This window comes from Pinus tabuliformis, chromosome 4_2 (genome assembly GCF_031772625.1).
Source record: "Pinus tabuliformis cultivar Carrire ecotype Pingquan chromosome 4_2, CPIR1, whole genome shotgun sequence".
Classification (NCBI taxonomy): domain Eukaryota; kingdom Viridiplantae; phylum Streptophyta; class Pinopsida; order Pinales; family Pinaceae; genus Pinus; species Pinus tabuliformis.
Genome location: NC_142304.1, coordinates 1,140,068,112 through 1,140,080,531, shown reverse-complemented (window position 1 = coordinate 1,140,080,531; position 12,420 = coordinate 1,140,068,112). Strand labels below are relative to the sequence as shown.

The window sequence follows — 12,420 nt, the reverse complement described above, 5'->3', positions numbered from 1 at the left end:
CTGCGCGCCACATTGGTGCCATAATATTGAGGTCAATTTTCTACCTGCATCCTATATGTAGGGGTTCGTTCCATCATTAGGTCATAAATTTGACAGTTGCGCTCATCATGACCTACCGATTTGCAGAAAGTGAAAAACAAATACTGCGGAGTCAGTACAAATTTTTGCAGGAGATGACAGTTATCGATTGTGTGTTTCCTAGAAATTTGACAAATAATGCAACATAATGGTACTCCTGTATTCATCGGAGCGATGTTTTCTGGTTTCAGGGGGACAAGACTTCCCCTAATAAGATAATTCTAGTATACTGGGCAATGGTCCTTATCATGACCCTGGCCCTTACACTTCAGGCACCAAAATTTTTCTTGCACCTCTGGATGGACTTATTTTCCCTTCTTAAGGCTATGTAACTCCATATGTAGATTGGCCAACTGTGACTAAATCTGTTGTACCCCTAGATTCGTATCCTGCATGGGTGAAGCCTCCAACCTCATGGAAATCTCCAAGGCTTCAGCTTGTGTTCCTATTTTCTGTTGAGACAATGGAAATCTCAGATGAGGCAATAGTGAAGTAATGTATGAGTCTCTGTGTTGATCATCTGTGATCCTTATATTAGCCTACTGGATCAGACACTTCAACCTTTGATCAAAGTCCCACACAAACTCATTTACCCTCTGCTAGATCTCTTTAAACTCCGTCACTGACTGGGCTTGTGATTTAGGCTTCTTAAAATCATTGTTCATCTCTGTTGTGTTTCCAGCATAGTCGCATTGGGTTTACCCGAACAAAACTTGATATACCAGCTCAACACTCTGTCCTGTAGCACCACAACCAACTACGCTTTCTTCATCTCATCATCAGTAATCTGCTGTTCCTTCCATACAAAATCCACTACGAATGAAAATTTCTTAGGGTCTTCAGTCTCCAGACACTTAAACGCTGGCATCTTCATATCATTCGCCATGTTGAAGGATGGAGGTGGAGGTGTGAGTGTAGGTGTGTTAGGTGAAGGTGATGGTGAAGGTGGAGTGGAAGGAATCAGTATCCCTATGATGCTCTGTCTTATCACCTGCAGCGCACCTAGCGGTGTCCTCAGAATGCTACTTTCTTCGTCACTGTTAGATGCTCCTAATAGAGGACTGTATTCATCACCTAGATATAGGTATCTTCTGAATATTTTCCCACTTTGCATAGCTCCCGTCAGATCTCTTCTAAACATTAATTTAGTGGCATAACCCTTTTTTCGCACAATAACATTTTAATCTAGGTCTTCAAGGACATCAGGTAGTTACCTCTGGGCCCCTTGAAAAACCTACACTCTGCTTCACTATAACCAATGGACGTATCAATCGTGAACTCGGTAATGAATCCTCCCAGAATACTATTGATCCAGTGATCAACAACCCATGCGATTTTGTTTTCTAAAGCCTCCAAGAGCTTCACCAGTTCTGGGGTCTACACAATAGGGCCGTCAAGCTTCCACATGTACTGACTATCCGCTAATGTAGACAACCATTTGTGTAATTCACATGAAAAAGAACAAAAGAAAATTTTGTTCTCGTCGGTATACAAATATTTATTCAGCCACTCCTCCTGGATAGAGGCAGACTCCTGTTTTCCCGAGCTGTGAATTTGTGAATTTTTTGATCTATCCACTTCTCGATTTCTTTAATAGTTGGGAACCATTTATTATAAATCACACATTCCTCAAATAGACCTCGGTCCCAACAACGGATCCATTTGTTGGCTTGAGGGGTCCTGACCCAGGTTCAAAGTTAGCTGCACCAAACAACAAAAACCTAATTGCTGGCCCTTTCGGAAATAATCCACGTAGCGCAGGCTACAATCTCACCTGAAGCAATATTGGGGGATGAAAAAACCATGTTTCTGCATCTAGAGGTCAGTGTGATGGGTTCTTGTGGCTTCTAGGGCTTCTTTCAGTCTTCGCGAACCCTAACCCTTAAAAGATAAATGATTGTAGTAACTAGCTAAAACATAATCTTAACCTTCTCGAAATGCCTTAATCATTCATAAATTCAGAATATCAGAGTGAATACACAAAAATTGCATAAGTAAAGATAGATGCACAGATACATAAGTAGAGCTTCTTAACCGTATTTTATTGATATAATCATTCAGTTATAGACTCTTCTTCCTGGTGCATGCAGCTGCAGGGGCCCGCGCACTCATCTTGCAGACTTACCAAGGTCTCCATGCACTCAACTTCAAGAGCCTTCCCCTTCGCCTATGTATAGGAAACAAACTTTCTTGCCTTAGCTTACTTGCCCATACAATGATCTATATCCAGTTTCTTCCTAGATTCGCTATGAATATTCTATATATAGCCTTCTCTTTTACAATACCATGGTCTGCGGACCATGGATGGGTCACAAAAATCCCTATCTTCTAACATATTAAGGGACGAAAGCCCCTTTTGACTCCTATGACCTTCGCACTCTGGTCCCTCAAAACGCGGAGTCTTTACAAATATACCAAAATTTATTACAAAGCTTTACCCCAGGGGACACTATCTATTTTAAATCTCTTATCTTTAATGACTCATCCTCAAATCACACTCCTAGGGTGTTTTTATAACCTATCCCCTGGTCAACTTTTAATCCCTGATGAGCCTCTTTATAACTTGTTTCAATTAAATTTTGATGGTGAGGGTGGAACTTCCATAGCTGAGCACATTTTCGATTTTCTTAAATTTTGTGAACATTATGAAATCAATGACGAATATTTTGCTTGTGTGACTTTCTTCCTTACCGTTCAAGGTCATGTTAGACAATGGTGTCACGCCTTACCATATGCCTCTATTCATTCTTTTCATCATTTCCTCAAGGAGCTTCATCAAGCTTTTGATAGGTAAGATTATTGAGATGTTTTGGAAGGAATCAATCAACTTAGAATTAATCATACTGAATCAATTGAGGATTTTTCTAATAGATTCTTTCACTTATGTTATGAGTTTCCTAGGGAAAATTTGGATTTCCTTAAAAGGAAGTTTGAAAGTTTGGTTTGAATCTCTTTACACGATGAATCTAAACCCCCTGATATTTATGTTCCCCCAACTTTTGTAAATTGTGAGACACCTCTAATTCCAAAGGAGGAACCTACTATTCCTTTTGTTTCCTTGTCCTCCTCCTTTTCCAGTACCAATTTGGGTGCCTCCCTGTGATAATGTTGAAGTTGGGAAATATAGAAATCAAATTTCTCATCCATATTATCAATCTTCTTCTTCTTTTTATGATTCATATCCAATGGAGGAAACTTTGGAATGGTTCATGAAGCTTATGGTGAAGACTAATCCTTCCCTTCCTCAAAATGGTAGTGACACTCATAACTCTAGTCTTAAATCTGATTTGAATTCTTTCCATCCTCTATCATCTCTTTCTCATAATCCCTTTCCTATTGGCTTTCTTGATCAACTTATTCCAAACTCAAACAGTGATAAGATGTAATGTAGTCACTCTTCACATGTAGAGGAGAAGGAAGGAGAGGATTATTTCAATCTTTCTTCTATTTTTCAATTCCTCCATGTCGAGATAACGCTCATCCATCCTTGGTTGATTTTAAATCTAAGAATCTTTGTGATGAATCAAAGAGAATTGATTTTCCTAATCAATAATAAGTCTTGGACAACCATCATCCTAATGATTTTGACTACATTATTGTATGGGATGATGTATGCCTAAATGCACCTACTAATCTTTTAGTTTCTCAAGAAGATTTTGTTTTGAAAGATTTAGACCTCAAGTATGATTCAGTCCAAGATGTTTTATTGAAACTTCATCTTCACCTCACTATCCCTTGCGTTCTACTATTTGTAATGCATTAACTTGTGAATAAGATACTCCATGCTATCCATGTTCATCATCTAATGAGTTGGATTTTGAATTGACACAAGGTAGTGAGTGTTAGACCCTAGATTTGTCTCAGGCTGAAAAGGCAAGGTTCCAGGTCCACATCAAACCACGCTCAGCCTCGTAGCTAGCCCTACGAGGAAAGGAGAGGGCTCTCTCCGGGTCATGCTCAGTAAAAATAAAAAATATGGTTTGAGATGACTCAAAATGAATACTAATTTTAGGTTAGTAAATAGATATGAAAGAGGTATTTTAATAAATGACTGGGGTTTTTGGGCTGTATGGGACAAGGAACAACAAGAGTGGATAAATTAAATCAAAGACGCAGAGTACTTCATGAGGCAAGATAGGCAGGAGGTTTAGCAATCAGATTTGAATAATATGGGGTGGAAAGACTGTTGAGAGGTTTGAAAAGGGCATATGTGATGAATCCTTTTCAGACAAAAGAAGACACACAGAGCATGAACGATTTCCCAAGGCAGAGCAGTAAGCTGGATTCTACCTTTCCTACTTAAAAACCATTCAACTGAAAATGATTATGAATGAAACTATAAAACATAACAAAATACATATGAAATAGAGAAGAAACATATTGCTAAACTCACACCGCAGGAATCTCATGAATCAGAGCTACATCCTTTTATTAATTCCCTGGCTAAACTGTAGAGTAGAGCGCTGAGTTTTTTTTCCACCTTTCCAAAAAAATCCAACCCCTTACAAATGATTTTTAATACAATAAATAAACTCTACTATGAGCAAACAAATCGACCAAAAAATAAGGGATTGTTTAATCATTATTAACAAACAGAAGCTGAAGAGCCAATCATCCGTTTCTGAAAAGGAGAAATGTTGCATTTTTTACTCAAATTTGTTGATGACCAATAGAGAGGCGGAAATTGTAGCTGTATATCCCTTCTGAATCGTAACTGAAGTCAGAAATAGACCATCTGTTCTTATTTCTTTGTCACGGTAGATGTCTTTGTGGCGTTCGGTCTTTGACTTTTCACCTTCCCTTTTGCCGCACCTGATTATGCAAACTTAAAATTTTACTTAGATTACAGATCTGCACATCCACTCAACATTAATCAATACAGCTAGTCTTCTAGTTCACTTGCGATAATTACATCCAATTCCATTGTTGACTACTGTTGTGATCTTTATATCGATTGCTATAAACAACTGTTTTTTTTAATGTACTCAAAGAGACAGGATACATGCACAAGAACAGTTGTAAAGGGCGAGATTTAACCCATGACCATTCATTAACAAGCATCGAAGACTTTTTGTAACCGCAGTCTTCGCATCTCACCATTCAACACGCAACATGTAGATTATACAATTCTCAAGGTCTTGAGATAACCTTTCAAGTATCATAGCTTGCAAGTGAGAGAACCGTATCCTACACAACTAGGCAACCAAACTTTTTAAGGCAATCTCATACACATTATCTGACAACCCATTGGATGATAGAATACGCTCTAGTTGAGCCATTGCAAGAGTTTGTCTGCCCTCATCAAATCACTTCCAGCTTGAGAAAGCTGAAATGTTGCGGGATGCAACCTGTAGATTAATTTTATCTATCTTCAATACCATATCTCCAACGAATTCATAACCAGAACCATCTTTTGCATGGAAGTTAACCAAACTGCTACAGAACCCTCCAATGACAGAATAAACCTTGTTAGAATTCCGAATGTCAAAAGCAGGGTGTTCCAACAAGCTTTGTACATTCTTAACACTGCTCAGGATATCAGAGACAGCTTGCAATGCAAGCCACATATTGATCACCAAGGCATCCTCTTTCAACTTTTGATAGAAATTAGACAAAAAATCATCTCGTACATCTCCAGAATTTTGGGTAATAGCACCCAAAGATGCAAATTTTTTCAGTCATATTTGTAGCTGATTTGTACTCATGTAATACAAGCTCTGTCATTTTTGGCTCATTCAATGAGGCAAGGTAAGTAAGGGTCGTATTTTTCAAAGCACGTCTTGCCATACTCTTGTGATTATGATCATATTCCTCTGAGCTTCGGTTAGTTTTAACCTTTCAATTGTGTTTTAGACATAACATGTACAGGTTGAGTAGCTTCAAAACCATCAAACATCTCGAAAGAAAATGCTGACAGATAGCCTGTCCCTAGTTTACGTTGGCATTAACAACAACGTTCATTTTCAACTGGAGTTTCCTTATTGTGAGTGCTTGCCCACATAAGTGTTGATGCACTCATGTAATGCCTTGGCACGAGGCAAACAGAGTCGGTTTGAAGTTTTTGGATTCCAGTGATAAAATTTTTGCTTGTCGGCTCAGTGCGCCGTGCAGCACGCCCAGTGCGCTGCGCCTTCCCAGTGCGCCACGCCCATGTAAAATTACACTGTGCAGAGGCATCTAATGCGCCGCACTCCTCCAGTGCACCGCGCTATCTGCTCGATGCGCCACGTACACTCTAAACACACAGTTTGGCTTCAAAATTCACAAGTTCCACTTTGTAAGCTGTCAATCAAAAGCCAATCGACTAAATCTGAGCATTTCCCGTTCGGGGGTTTTGTCAATAGTTCTCCATCCTTGTCTGCATGCAAAACATAAATAATGTGGCGATGTTGTATCAGATTTGAAATGGCACCACGTGCACGTTCTCCATGAAGCTGTACAAAAACAATGTTAGTTGCATCACATGCTTGTTCAATCTCATTGGCATCCTCTTCCACAAAAACTCCCACAGGCTCCGCTCCATGCTCCCTTGCAGCCCTTGAAATTTCTTTTGCAACATTTAGTGACACTGATCTCTTTGACTTGGGCCATAGAATCATCCCTATGAACTTGGCATCTGCTTCAACGGCAAGAACTGCATCATGGACAGTGGTAATCCCGCACATCTTTACCAAAGGAACAAATTCATCAGAATCTACAGCTGAGTCTAGTGAAGAAAACATGCCTATTGAAGAATCTCTACCAGCATGTAAATGCATACATATTGTCTTATCATTGACCCTGGACATCTTCTTTGATGCTTTTGACTTCTTCCAGCCAAAACCTAGCAGCAGGGCACCAATACTTATTGCAGTAATTGATCCATATTTTATGAGAAATGTAGCTTTGACACTTCACTATTTGCTTGGTTTTTGGGCTGATGATGTCCTTTTTGTTTGTTATTTTGGAGGGAATGGATGGCTGAAACTTCAGCAGAGGATCAGGATGGCTCCTGAAGACTTTCACAATTGAAAAACTTTGCTAATTACATGACAATTTATTACAAAATGAAATGACGAATTTTCTTCAAACAGAGTTTTGAAGAAAAGTCATAGTCCAGCGAGATGATGACAAAAAAATTTGAAATGATAACTTATTTGAAGACATCCTCATGACCTGTGGGCATTATTTGACATTTTGAAGACCAAACCCTAGACCTAGAAACTGAAAGACTGCTTTTTTGACCAAAACACCATCTATGACTCTAAATGACTGAAATCAACTTTGATGATCTTTGAGAAATTGTGACCAGCCTAGCAGGTACAACCATGATTGAAACAGGTGAAGATACCCTTCCGCCAGTCAATGGCATGCCCCTAACGGAATGCAACTAAAAGAATCGAGTGAGACGCCTGAAAATGAAATTCAAAAAGAGTTTTGATCTCTGACGGAGGACTGACCAGACCGACTCTAACAGTGAGGTCATCAATGATGAAGAAGAGGGTAAACATATTATAAGGCATCCATTCCATTCCTTATCATTTCCAATTATGCATGAAGAAAAATATTCTATCTAGGTTACTCATGAGATTTGTCCAATTTATCCATCTTTAGATGTGCAATTAGAAGAATCTTTTGACTTGGGTAATTTGTTTGTTAAAGATGTAAATTTTGAACAAATTAGTGATGTGGATGGCTGCTATTTGGATAATAGTGATCTTATTGAATTTACTGATGGTAGATGTCCATACACCAATCATGATTTGATTCAATTTTCAAAATGCAATTCTATAATTCTGGAAAGCTCTGGGAATCATTAGGGAGTCGAGGCACTTCCACTTCTGTTGATGGTTATGTCAGGTTCTCATCACTTTGGTAAGATCCATGAAATAAGTCAGATATGGATCTTCTCACAAAATTAATTTCTTTGCATGGTTTCATTGGATGTAAATCCCTTCTTGAAAGATATTCGTTATTTTGAATATGGCTCTTTCAACTTTCAAGGTCTCATTTCCAGTTATATTGAATATTCTATTTTAGTTAGTTCATCTCCATGCAAATATCCTATATCAAACTCAAGTTTGGAATGTATACCTTTAATAAATGAGCGAAGTTATGTAGTTAATCATGCTAAAGATTATCTTTGGCTGAAAAATTCATACCTGTCAAATTCGTTTGAAAGTAATCAACTCCTAATCCTTCTTGTGAATATTCTAATGCTAATATTTTTCTTCATGGCACCATATATCCTCTTCGGTGTCGAAGAATGCTTGTGTTATTTGCTGAATCAAGTTCCTCTTTTTTAGCCACTACATCTCGACTGGTTTCATGTGCTTGCCATATTGGCATTCCTTTTTAATGATTATGATGTTAGTCCAGGTTGTAGTTAATCACAAGTAGATGGTTCGTCACATTCAACGTATAAGGAAAATGGTTCTTTTTTTTCGAAGCATTTTCAAAGTTGTTCAAACTGATTTATCTTTGTTGTTTACTGATCAAGAGTCTTGTGCTTCAATCAATCCATCTATTCATGGTTTTTTTTCTAACAACTTTCATTCAATTGATCATTTTCCCACTAGTATACATAATGATGGTTGTTTTAGATGAACTGATATTTATGGTTTATTATCTCAATATTTAGATATTTGTCGAGTAGTTGAGGCACTTTAGCTTCCACTAATGGTTATGTAAGGTCCTCACTATCTTGAAAAGATTTCTGAATATGATCAGATTTATTTGCCCCCGCAAGATCCTCATCCTCATTCCACATTATTAATTGAAAGTTATTTCCTCCAAGAATTTCATGATTTCCAAGAGGATTGTTTTGAATTTCATGTTCTAATATATCATCAGTTAGAAGCAACTTACTTAGCAAGCCCATTTGCTAAGAAAAAGTTACAATCTTTCCTGATGTTTGCTAAGCAAGACAACATAGATGCAAGTGCTTTCACAATGAGTTGTAGAGGTTTGCATGATTTTTGTTCTTATTGAAAAGGTAAGGTTGCAAATTGGGTAAATATAAGTAATATGATACACCTTGCTTTCTTTAAGAAAGGCCTTCTATTTATTGTACAAGATATTAAAGTTCTCATTTTTTCTGTTGCATATTATTATGTATCATTTGTAATTACTCATATCTTTATGACTACAAGTCGGGAGAAATTACTGGCTTCATTGGAAATATCATTACAATTAGCCTTGGCCTTCTAGTTGGTTAGGTTGGGAGTAGACTTAGTTGCACTTAGTTTCCTTTGAATTGCATCCACCCTCTACTGTGCTCTCCATTGAATCTTTGCATTTGTTTGTTTTCTTATTGTGTATTCTACATGTTGTTTTTACTTCCCGCCTCCATTTTCTTTGTTCTTTTGGTTTTGTTTATTGCTTTTCATGTATTTTATTTTATCATTTTGTTCAATAAGACTTTGAATGAAATATGCTCTTGTTGTCTCAAAACATGTGGCAAAACTTGAAAAAGGAAATTGTGATGAGGAACAACTCTTGGCTTATCTATTCCCTCTTCTCTATATTGGGTTTACATATCTTTAAAGTCAATGATGTTGATGAGCATCAATATTGCAACAAGAATGCTGCAACTCCCAAGGCTACTGACTTTAATTATCAACCCGATGTTTGTACAAAATTAAGAGGTATCGACACTATATGTGCAACATACAATATGTCCTTCCTTTGCTGTCATGATGTAATGGAGTGCATGTATTGAATTCAAATCCTAAACTAATTGCAGAAAATGAGATGTTTGAAATGGAACATTAACCTATTTCAAGAAAGAAAGTACAAAGAAAGAAACCTATTCTAATTGCATAAAGATGATGAACTAAATGTAAAATAAACCTGGCTTAACCCTAGTTATCACATGTGATGATTTAAACTAACTGATCATGAAATCTGATCTAGAGAGTACTGACCACTGTGTTCATGTGTAAATATAAAAGAATTCATTTTAAAAATCTTTTTTCTTTATAAATGCAAATGCTAATCTTTCCTTGATCTTTGGCAGGGGAGACAAGTGTGGATCAAGATGGTTAAAATGGTCTTGATGGCATGGAGGTCAAGTAGAGGCCTAATCCCAGCTTCAATGATGATTTTTCTCAATTTGAGCTCAAAACAGGCTTTCCTACATGATGCTACAGGATTTTCTACACAATGCTACAAGATCCCCTGATTTACTACAGGATGTTACAGATTTACTATATGAAATTATAATTCATCGAATGACCAAGTAAATCAAATCCAAATTGGATGGGACGAAGTTTGTTAATGACTAGGATGTTTTAGGTCCCTATTCTAGGTGGAATCACTCAAAAAGAACTTTGTTAACCCATGCTAAAAAATAACACAAAATTACTAGTCGAAAATCTAGAAATGCGAGAACTAGTGAGCTAGTAAATCTATAAAATACCTAACCTAATCAAGTGAAAATGCAATGGGGTAATTTTTGTTATGAACTAGAATGTTTTTGTGATTTAATTCAAGTGGAACGACTTGATTGAAGCTCATTAGCGTGCTCTAAAAAATAACAGAAATTTACTGTTCTTTGCCACAAAGGAGTTCCAAAAATCTAGATTTGGGAATAAGAAATATAATCCAAGTAGCTCAATGATTACTATGACCCTCCAATTTTTTTCCAAGGATTAAATGATGTTTTTGATCCTGCAAAATAACTTACATAAACCATTTAACTCAATCCTACAATGCAGAAGTGGAAAGAAATTAAAAAAAGAGATGCATGTGAATAAGAGTGAAAAGAAGGAAAGAAAATGATACAAAATGGCTCTAAGTCTCCTGGGATGGCCAAGCCCAAGGAAAATTAGATACCTATGGAGGAGAACAAGATTTAGAAGCTGAACATGACACCAATCTTCATTATTTTGATCAGTACAATTACATCCTTGCAAGAAAATACAATGGAACTGCAAAAATATAAGTTCTCTCCACAAGAACATTAATGAAAATCTATATCTAGAGGAAAATTCGACTTGGTACTTATAAAAAATGATTAGGTATCATTCCCCATGAAAGGAGGAAGATTTCCCCACCAAAATCCCTTGATTAGTGGATTTGGTCCCCAATACTAGGAATCTTCATTAAAGGCAAGGAACACATTCCTAGATTTTCTCAATCATTGGAGTTCCACAATTTGTGCCATAATTCTATAATATCTTGTTGATTTATTATTTATTATTGATCCTCCTGTAGTAGGGAACAAGTCCCTAAGTTATCTCCTCCTCTAAATCTTCATAATCTACCAATATTCTCATAATATTTCAGAAAAATAAATAATATTAGGCACAAATATGCAATTATTCATAAACCTTCCTAATGAATATATTAAAGTTAAAAATACATTATCTAATGCAGAAATAGAGGTTTAATGTGCTGAAGGATGGTCATAGGCCTTAATTTATGTTTAATTTAGAGGCATGTGCCTTAATTTATGTCTAATTTAGAGGCCCATCATAACCCCCTGCTGAAAGTGTTGCTCATCCTATGAGAAACTTAGTGACCTCATTGTGCCTCATTCATGGTCCTGGTGGCCTCTCTCTTGTGCATTAAGAATCTTGGTTGTAAGTTTTGCAAGGAAAAGCCCAAAAACATATTTGTGCAAAGAAAAATCATTGTTCCTTGAGACCATTAGCTTGCCTTCTTCCCCTTATTCAAGATGGGTTTTTGAATATTTTTTAGTTTACCAAGGTCTTCCATATCCTTATCAACCTTTTTGTACCTTGTTCCACCATTTGGACACCTCTAACACCTTCAAAATACCTTTAGATGAGAACTACGACATCCTATAGTAATTCCTGTCAAAACTACAGGAAACCTACAGGAAACCCTGTTAAAACTACAAGAAACCATTTTTGAGCATAAATGATGTTGTGAGCCTAGGACAGGCCCTCAACTTGACTTCCATGCATTTTTCCCATTTTTAGGCCTTGGACAAAAGCTAGAAAGAGATTGGCAACCTCTTGGAAAACATCTTTTCATCACTGCAGTTTGATTTTTGTTTTGACGGTGAATGCCTTATTTCCTTCTATTGCCTTCTTCTTCTCTCTTGTGGCCTAGATGACTACCTAATGGCCTTGGAGTTCTTTGTTTTGATTAGATCTCTCTTAAGCTCTGCCATCTTGGGGTTTAGCATAATTTGTTTATTTCTTCCTTCTTGTAGCAAAATTATGCCTTCCTGTTGTAGTCATTCCTCCTCTTTCAGGGTCTTCTAACTGTATGGGAGTGATGATAAATGATAAAGAGGGATTGGATGATGATGCTAGGGCTCAAAGGGAGTAGTGTAGGTTTGTGAAAATGGAGAGGATGCTCTATTTTTTTTCTCTTTCAAGAATAAAATGG

General features: G+C 37.0%; 1 pseudogene; it reads right to left on the bottom strand.

Moving 5' to 3' along the window:
* Positions 1-6,332: 6,332 nt before the first annotated feature.
* LOC149173692 (N-(5'-phosphoribosyl)anthranilate isomerase 1, chloroplastic pseudogene) lies at positions 6,333-6,743 on the bottom strand (annotated as a pseudogene).
* Between the last annotated feature and the right edge of the window lie 5,677 nt (positions 6,744-12,420).